Here is an 8,281-nt window from a genome sequence, read left to right as displayed (position 1 = left end):
GGACCCAGCCTTGGTTCCCCAGGGAATAGGGGGCCATTCGGGATTTGGTTCCCCAGGGAATAGGGGGCCATTCGGGACCCAGCCTTGGTTCCCCAGGGAATAGGGGGCCATTCGGGATTTGGTTCCCCAGGGAATAGGGTGCCATTAGGGACCCAGCCTTGTTTTTTTTTTTAGTCATTTAGCAGACGCTCTTATCCAGAGCGACTTACAGGAGCAATTAGGGTTAAGTGCCTTGCTCAAGGGCACATCGACAGATTTTTCACCTAGTTGGCTCGGGGATTAGAACCAGCGACCTTTCGGTTACTGGCACAACGTTCTTACCCACTAAGCTACCTGCCGCCCTGGTTCCCCAGGTACCTGGCGCTGGTGAGACGTCCAGTCCATCCAGTCTATTCCTTGTTTATTTAACCTTCCTCTAAAGACGGGCCACAGTAGCCAGAAGGTTTAAAACCCAGAGCAGTCTGACCTCTCACCCCCTCCACTGACCACCCCACCCCCTCCACTGACCACCCCACCCCCTCCACTGACCCTCTCACCCCCTCCACTGACCACCCCACCCCCTCCACTGACCACCCCACCCCCCTCCACTGACCACCCCACCCCCTCCACTGACCCCCCCCACTGACCACCCCACCCCCTCCACTGACCCTCCCACCCCCTCCACTGACCACCCCACCCCCTCCACTGACCACCCCACCCCCCTCCACTGACCACCCCACCCCCTCCACTGACCCCCCCCACTGACCCCACACCCGCTCCACTGACCCCCCACACACATACACACCCACACCCCCTCCACTTGTCCCCTCGTCAACACAATTTGAAGGAATGTAATGTTTTTTTCAGTGCATTTACTGGTGCATCGTCCTTGCCTGTTGTCCTGTGGCTAACACAGTTGGCTCTTAAGACGATGTCATAGACTTAACAGGCTGTTGCAGGGACAATGTGGTTCCACTGAGCTCTCTTCTCTCCACAATCCTTCTCTTATTCTTCTCTACAAAGGCTGTCTTTATCCCTGGACATCATGTCAGATATGCTCTCATTGTCCCTATAGACACCAAATCAAACAGATATCACTGTGGTTCATCACAAACGCAAATATGACCCTCAATTGAAAATAAAACAATTGAAATGATGTAATTTCCATTTATCACTGTTGCCACTATCAGTGTCTCTTATAGATGGATTAGCCGACAACGTCACAAAAAGCGATGCGCACTCTTCAATGAGGCAGAAGTCTGTGAGTTGTTGGATATTCTGGATAGCCAGATAGTTACCAACAATGACAAGAAACTGCCATGTACACAAATTGTGACTCGTTTCAGCTAGTTGTATCTTATTCTTGATACCATGTCTTGTTTTGAGGTGTTTTGACTGATTTCATGTCCATGCTAATATGGCTAAATTTCGCTAGCTAGCTAACCAACAACTGGAACAATGTATTTGAGAGACAACAAGCGCTCATTGTGCAAATATATTTATGTTGTCAATAAACATTGGAGACTAAATATAGTTGACATGTTGTTAATAATCAAAGCCAACCCCGTCTGTTTTGACACGCATCGGTTCTGTTGCAACAACCAACCCGTCTATAATGGGACATTGACCAAGAACCACAGTGGCTGTGCTGCTGTCACACTATAGGACTATAGTTTAGTCTATAGGACTATAGTTTAGTCTATAGGACTATAGTTTAGTCTATAGGACTATAGTTTAGTCTATAGGACTATAGTTAAGTCTATAGGACTATAGTTTAGTCTATAGGACTATAGTTTAGTCTATAGGACTATAGTTTAGTCTATAGGACTATAGTTAAGTCTATAGGACTATAGTTAAGTCTATAGTTTTTGTGTCTTCAGCATTTAACCCAACCCATCTGAATCAGAGAGGTGCGGGGGCCTGCCTCGCTTGTGCTTTCCTACTGGTGTCCATAGACCCAGTCGCTATTCGATAGAACGTCACTTATGCCCCTTTTTCATGACGATGCTAGCAGCCTCTTCAGCGAGTGCTAGCTAGCTAGCTACCGACAGGAACACTAAGGTAGCCAAGACCAACAACACAAACTAACAGACTATACAGGTGCAAGTAGTGAGTGGAGTTATACACGGACTGTACTAACCACAGCAGGTTGGAGGCATCTTCATTGGGGAGGACGGACTCGTGGTAATGGCTGGAGCGGAATGGTATCGAATACATCAGACACATGGTTTCCATGGTTTCCAGGTGTTTGATGCCATTCCATGGTTTCCAGGTGTTTGATGCCATTCCATGGTTTCCAGGTGTTTGATGCCATTCCATGGTTTCCAGGTGTCTGATGCCATTCCATGGTTTCCAGGTGTTTGATGCCATTCCATTTGCTCCATTCCAGACATTATTATGAGCCATCCTCCCCTCAGCAGCCTCCAGGCCTAAAGTTAATCTGTTTTAAATAATTGTCCAATGCATGCTGTCTTTAACACCAGCTAATGAGGTTATACTGAAACGCAAACAGAACACAACTAAAGAGCTTCAGCTAGGTAATGAGTGTTTTTACAGACATATCTCATGTTGCTCATGTTCAAAATACTTTACACATTTCTGATGGCTCCCCCATCCTCCCTGATGGTTGTTTAATATAGGCCTAGCCATTGTGTTCAAAGCAAACTTTATTAGGAAAGCATGAAGATATTTGTTCTCGCCTGCTTACTTAAAAGGAAAATGTACATTTTAAACAAAGTAGGCTTTGCATGAGCAGCTGTTCTGCCTTTAATTAATTTTCAATTTGACTAGCTATGACGACGCGCCATGTGATGCCCATTATCATCACGGTAGACCTAACTTTTGCGCGCCAATACAACGCAATTAAAAATAATCTTCTTATATATTCTGTATATATAACCTTAGCCTATAACATCACAAAGAAAAACAGAACTACCTAAATTAGAACATATAGGAACCTAATTGGTAAAGAATACAACCGCGTGTCTCTCACCCTCTCTCTTTACAAGTAAAACAAAAATAGTGTTTTCAATGATGCACTCAAGAAAAAAAAGTGTGTGTGTGACGTCATGTGCAGACAGCGGTCCAGTCCTGTCGAGTGGCACGCAGGACTCTGAGACGCCAGAGAGAAGGCTGCAAGTAAAGACAGAGTCACCATAACTATGCAATCAGAAAAACACACTCCTCTCCATGGACTGTAAAATGAAAATATTACACATCCTTGACTTGGATTGGAAGAAACAACACATGCGACTCTGACGACCACCTGAATAACGGAATTGACTTTTTTGGAGTTTGGGGAGGCTCACGAAATAATATTTTGGCGTTTCAAGCAACAGTTTGTATATAATCGCTGAGACAGAACGACTGTAAGTAGGAATGCATTTCTTATCTCGAACATAAAACATTTAATCTCCAACAAGTAGCCTATAGATATACACGAGATGAGTCTGTTTTTCCTTCTCCCTTGCGCACCTTCAGCTGCATCTTCAGGTGTATATGAAACCGTAGGTTGGTTGTTTTCAAAAGTCGAACTAGTACGTTACCGGCCACGTATTATCCTTCACAATCAATTCAGACACCTCTTTAACGGTAGTAACCTCCGATTTCGTGTTCCTGGTCAACGTCTATTTAATATGTCTATATCGCACGACAGGAAACCGTGCGGCTGAATCACCTTGTTGCGCCAAAGCGCCTGTGTAATGCGTGGTAAAACTGTTAACTTTTACATTAGTTCAATCTATGAATCTTCGTTTTTCCACGAAAAAAACATTACATTAGATGAAACATGGGCTTTGGAAATTGGGAATAAATGTTACCTGGGTTGATCGATTTGGGCAGCTTTTTTCACTTTTTCTTCAATGACTCCCTGGTAGGCCTATCATTCAGAATAAAACACCTGTGTTATGTATTCCTCCAGGCTCTATGCTGTCCTGTAGTTCTTACAGATTATTTCAGTCCTTTGCTTAAACATTGGCTGGGACAGATTGCTAGTCGTCAAACATTCCAGCAGTTTTTTGGCATTTCCCCAAAGCATACGCCTTAGTGTACTCTATCTCTGGCTCTGAGAGGGCTGTGTTCAATGCTGGGTGCCGGGCTGAGGTCCCAAGTCATAACAACGTTTTGGACATTTGACTAAATTACTCAGGTTTTTACACTTTGTTTTGCTTTAAATCAGAATCAGAACTACCTTTTATTCGCCAATACATGAACATGTGCCATGAATTTGATATGGTGCTGACAATGCCTTATAATAAACAGAATTTAGAAAATAGGATTTGTGAGATACTGTCGTCTAATACTTACACTACATGAGCAACATTATGTGGACACCTGCTCGTCCAACATCTCGTTCCAAAATCATGGGCATTTAATATGGAGTTATTCCCCTTTTGGTGCTATAACAGCCTCCACTCTTCTGGGAAGGCTTTCCACTAGATGTTGGAACATTGCTGCGGGGGACTTGCTTCCATTCAGCCACAAGAGCATTAGTCGAGCACTGATGTTGGGCGATTAGGCCTGGCTCACAGTCGGCATTCCAATTAATCCGAAAGGTGTTAGATGGGGTTGAGGTCAGGGCTCTGTGCAGGCCAGTCAAGTTCTCCCACACCAATTTCGACAAACCATTTCTGTATGGACCTCCCTTTGTGCACGGGGGCATTGTCATGCTGAAACAGGAAAGGGCCTTTCCCAAACTGTTGCCACAAAGTTGGAACCACAGAATTGTCTAGAATGTCATTGTATGTTGTAACTTTAAGGTTTCCCTTCACTGGAACTAAGGGGCCTAGCCCGAATGACGAAAAACTGCCCCAGACCATTATTCCTCCTCCACCAAACTTTACAGTTGGCACTATGAATTGGGGCAGGTAGCATTCTCCTGGCATCTGCCAAACCCAGATTCGTCCGTCGGACTGACAGATGATGAAGCGTGATTCATCACTCCAGAGAACGCGTTTCCACTGATCCAGAGTCCAATGGCGTTGAGCTTTACAACACACAATCCGACGCATGGCATATTCGTTTGTAGGCCAAACCGTTCGGACGCCACAAATGATTTTGTGAGAAGACTCACGGTGTGACAAACACCGCTCTAGCTCTGTCACCTTTCACCACAGATGCAGAAGGGCGCCACAGGCGGATGCGGTGTGTTGAGATGCATCCCATGCAAACAAACAGATATCTCTAGTTGAAACTGATGGATTTTGGTGGGGATTATTTTTTATTATGCTAATTAGATTTCCGCGGGGGCGCAGGACAACAACCTTAGCGGGCTAAGTGAAAAAATGTGCCCTCTGAAAATTAATCTGTAATCGGCTTTATAGACGACAGCTGGACCTAGTGGAAAACACTGCATGGGCTTCATCATGTCAACACAATGGGCATCATAGTAAGAAAGCCCTGGAAGGGGCTTCACCATGTCAACACTGTGTGGCATCATAGTAAGAAAGCCCTGGAAGGGGCTTCACCATGTCAACACTGTGTGGCATCATAGTAAGAAAGCCCTGGAAGGGGCTTCACCATGTCAACACCGTGTGGCATCATAGTAAGAAAGCCCTGGAAGGGGCTTCACCATGTCAACACTGTGTGGCATCATAGTAAGAAAGCCCTGGAAGGGGCTTCACCATGTCAACACCGTGTGGCATCATAGTAAGAAAGCCCTGGAAGGGGCTTCACTATATAGGGAACAGGGTGCCATTTGGGACTCACAACTTTGTTTTTCTCTTTTCTGAATGTGTCAAATAATGAGTAGTGATACTGATGGTTGGTGCTGTCAAACCAATCAGATTGGAAGAGCCTGCACCGGCAAGAGCCTGCACCGGCCGGTAGGTCAGGTGGAGTGTAGATCAGTAACAGGAGAGTGATGCCCTGTCCTGTCTCAGCCTCAACCCCTTTGCCCTAGCCCAGGGCTGGCTTTATGTTAATTGGACTAGTAAACATGGAAAACCCCTCACTCTGTCTGGTGTATTAAAATACACATTTCCCACATCTCCCATTTCCCACTCTCCCACACCGAATAACCTGGAGCCACAGGGCTCTTCTCACAGGCTCCATTTTCCTACGCGGGAGCATATGTTGACCTGGCTACATGTACAATAAACAGCACAGCAGCTTTCCGGCATGTTATGTTATTTCTCTAAGATATATCCATCCAACTCATACAGACAGACCTTGGCCACATTCCTGTGATATTATCTCTGGCAGTTCCCATAGCAACTCATCTATGGCTGAATCCAGTCGGGATAGGAAGTGAGGATGACTTCCACCATTTTTATTAGTTATTATTAAAAGTCTCATCAAGGGAGAATATGATTTCTATTTAAGTGTGTATTTCTGTGAATGTTGTGAACGTCAGGGTTTTGTCCCTATATAAAACGATGGAACTGACTCACTCCCTCTGCTAAGGGTCAGTCACATGTTGCAGAGCACGTCTGTTGTTGTCCAGGGTAACCATGATCTATTGGTCAGGACCAGGGCTGATGAAAACGTGCGTCATGGCTGTGTGGCAAGGGCTGATGATGATGCCTTCAGCATTAATCCTTTACCAAATAGTAGGCAAAACAAACTCATTTTCATGATTTCACTAATATCATGAAAATCAAATAGAAATTTACATTTCCCAAAGAAAATGAAGTTTACTAGCTTGTTTTGAAATAAGTAATGGTAGTGACTGGTTATAGTTATAGTAGTGGTAGTGACTGGTTATAGTTATAGTTATAGTAGTAGTAGTAGTGACTGTTTATAGTAGTGGTAGTGTCTACAGTAGTAATGGTAGTGACTGGTTATATTTATAGTAGTGGTAGTGACTGGTTATAGTAATGGTAGTGACTGGTTATAGTTATAGTAATGGTAGTGTCTACATTAGTAATGGTAGTGACTGGTTATAGTTATAGTAGTGGTAGTGACTACAGTAGTAATGGTAGTGACTGGTTATAGTTATAGTAGTGGTAGTGTCTGCAGTAGTAATGGTAGTGACTGGTTATAGTTATAGTAATGGTAGTGTCTACATTAGTAATGGTAGTGACTGGTTATAGTTATAGTAGTGGTAGTGACTGGTTATAGTTATAGTAGTGGTAGTGACTGGTTATAGTTATAGTAGTGGTAGTGACTGGTTATAGTTATAGTAATGGTAGTGACTGGTTATAGTTATAGTAGTGGTAGTGTCTGCAGTAGTAATGGTAGTGACTGGTTATAGTAGTGGTAGTGACTGGTTATAGTAGTGGTAGTGACTGGTTATAGTTATAGTAGTGGTAGTGACTGGTTATAGTAGTGGTAGTGACTGGTTATAGTTATAGTAATGGTAGTGACTGGTTATAGTTATAGTAGTGGTAGTGACTGGTTATAGTAATGGTAGTGACTGGTTATAGTTATAGTAGTGGTAGTGATTGGTTATAGTTATAGTAGTGGTAGTGACTGGTTATAGTTATAGTAATGGTAGTGACTGGTTATAGTTATAGTAGTGGTAGTGACTGGTTATAGTTATAGTAGTGGTAGTGACTGGTTATAGTTATAGTAGTGACTGGTTATAGTTATAGTAGTGGTAGTGACTGGTTATAGTTATAGTAGTGGTAGTGACTGGTTATAGTTATAGTAGTGGTAGTGACTGGTTATAGTTATAGTAGTGACTGGTTATAGTTATAGTAGTGGTAGTGACTGGTTATAGTTATAGTAATGGTAGTGTCTACATTAGTAATGGTAGTGACTGGTTATAGTTATAGTAGTGGTAGTGACTACAGTAGTAATGGTAGTGACTGGTTATAGTTATAGTAGTGGTAGTGTCTGCAGTAGTAATGGTAGTGACTGGTTATAGTTATAGTAATGGTAGTGTCTACATTAGTAATGGTAGTGACTGGTTATAGTTATAGTAGTGGTAGTGACTGGTTATAGTTATAGTAGTGGTAGTGACTGGTTATAGTTATAGTAGTGGTAGTGACTGGTTATAGTTATAGTAATGGTAGTGACTGGTTATAGTTATAGTAGTGGTAGTGTCTGCAGTAGTAATGGTAGTGACTGGTTATAGTAGTGGTAGTGACTGGTTATAGTAGTGGTAGTGACTGGTTATAGTTATAGTAGTGGTAGTGACTGGTTATAGTAGTGGTAGTGACTGGTTATAGTTATAGTAATGGTAGTGACTGGTTATAGTTATAGTAGTGGTAGTGACTGGTTATAGTAGTGGTAGTGACTGGTTATAGTAATGGTAGTGGTAGTGATTGGTTATAGTTATAGTAGTGGTAGTGACTGGTTATAGTTATAGTAATGGTAGTGACTGGTTATAGTTATAGTAATGGTAGTGACTGGTTATAGT

At 43.1% G+C, this 8,281-nt stretch overlaps 1 protein-coding gene across 1 annotated transcript in view; it reads left to right on the top strand.

The window, feature by feature from the left end:
* Positions 1 to 3,067: 3,067 nt before the first annotated feature.
* The window catches only part of LOC121583619 (lysophosphatidic acid receptor 1), a gene marked incomplete at its 3' end in the record, with an annotated part of 40,987 nt that continues 35,773 nt past the window's right edge, over positions 3,068 to 8,281 (top strand). The window contains exon 1 of the mRNA XM_045216083.1: positions 3,068 to 3,347. The remainder of the gene's footprint in view (positions 3,348 to 8,281) is intronic.

The sequence above is a fragment of the Coregonus clupeaformis genome, unplaced genomic scaffold (assembly GCF_020615455.1).
Source record: "Coregonus clupeaformis isolate EN_2021a unplaced genomic scaffold, ASM2061545v1 scaf0601, whole genome shotgun sequence".
Lineage (NCBI taxonomy): Eukaryota > Metazoa > Chordata > Actinopteri > Salmoniformes > Salmonidae > Coregonus > Coregonus clupeaformis.
Note: the sequence above shows the minus strand (reverse complement) of the source record. Positions and strands in the feature narration are given on the sequence as shown.